Here is a 982-nt window from a genome sequence, read left to right as displayed (position 1 = left end):
TCTGCAAAATGTTCTAGTAACTACAGTCTTTGATAGTAACAAGCCGCTGCAAATTGGACTCGAGATATCTGCATGGCTGATTTTACTAAAGTGATGAGGTTAACTGACTGCACCAGACTCTACTGTTGAGATCTCATGCAGTAGAAGCCCTAGATTTTATGCAATGTCTTTGACAGACATCAACTTCAGACTTTCTTTTTGCTTTTTTATTGGTAAGTTTCTGTGTCAGCAAATGCATTAACATACCTACTGCCTGTAAAAGAATTGTCAACAGAATCTACTTCACACACCTACAAGTAGCATCACCTGGAACCATTCGTGTTTTACAGGTACACCATCTGCTTCTTCAAAAATGATTAAAAAAATTTCTGATTGACTGTGAACTAATTCAGTCTAGACAAATAATCCAATAACTTACAGCGCACAGTAACTAGAAGAAGAATAGGAAAGAAAGTGGAAAGTGTGAAATAAAAATACTTTCAAACAAACCAATATGTCTAATTCATCAGAATCATTCATAATTAGGTATATTCGATGACCAGTAAAATCCACTTAGAGAATGTCATACAATTCCTCGTGCTTGACTGGCCATTGATTCAGCGTACAACTCAACACTGATGTAACTTGCTGGAAAAAACATTAGTACATATTTACAAATGTACATATATTGTATCTGCATCTTATATTCAGTAGAATTTCAAAACATACCTTGAGGTGGAGATTATTTTGGCAGAAACAATCCGTAGCATATAGAGACGCCGGCACTAGAAAGTGCAGCCGCTGTAGTAATTAGCACACTGACCCATACAAATGACTTGTTATAACAACAAGTCTGTGAAAGGTTTGCTAACAACTGTTGCTCAGCGGATCAATACGCCTCAAAATTTGCGTCCCAAACACAACAGACGATATAGGCCAATCCTTCACAACTTGACTCTCTGTTTATGTAACACAGAATAGAATGTTTCCTTTAGAACAATTG

This window comes from Watersipora subatra, chromosome 2 (assembly GCF_963576615.1).
Source record: "Watersipora subatra chromosome 2, tzWatSuba1.1, whole genome shotgun sequence".
Classification (NCBI taxonomy): Eukaryota; Metazoa; Bryozoa; class Gymnolaemata; order Cheilostomatida; family Watersiporidae; genus Watersipora; species Watersipora subatra.
Note: the sequence above shows the minus strand (reverse complement) of the source record.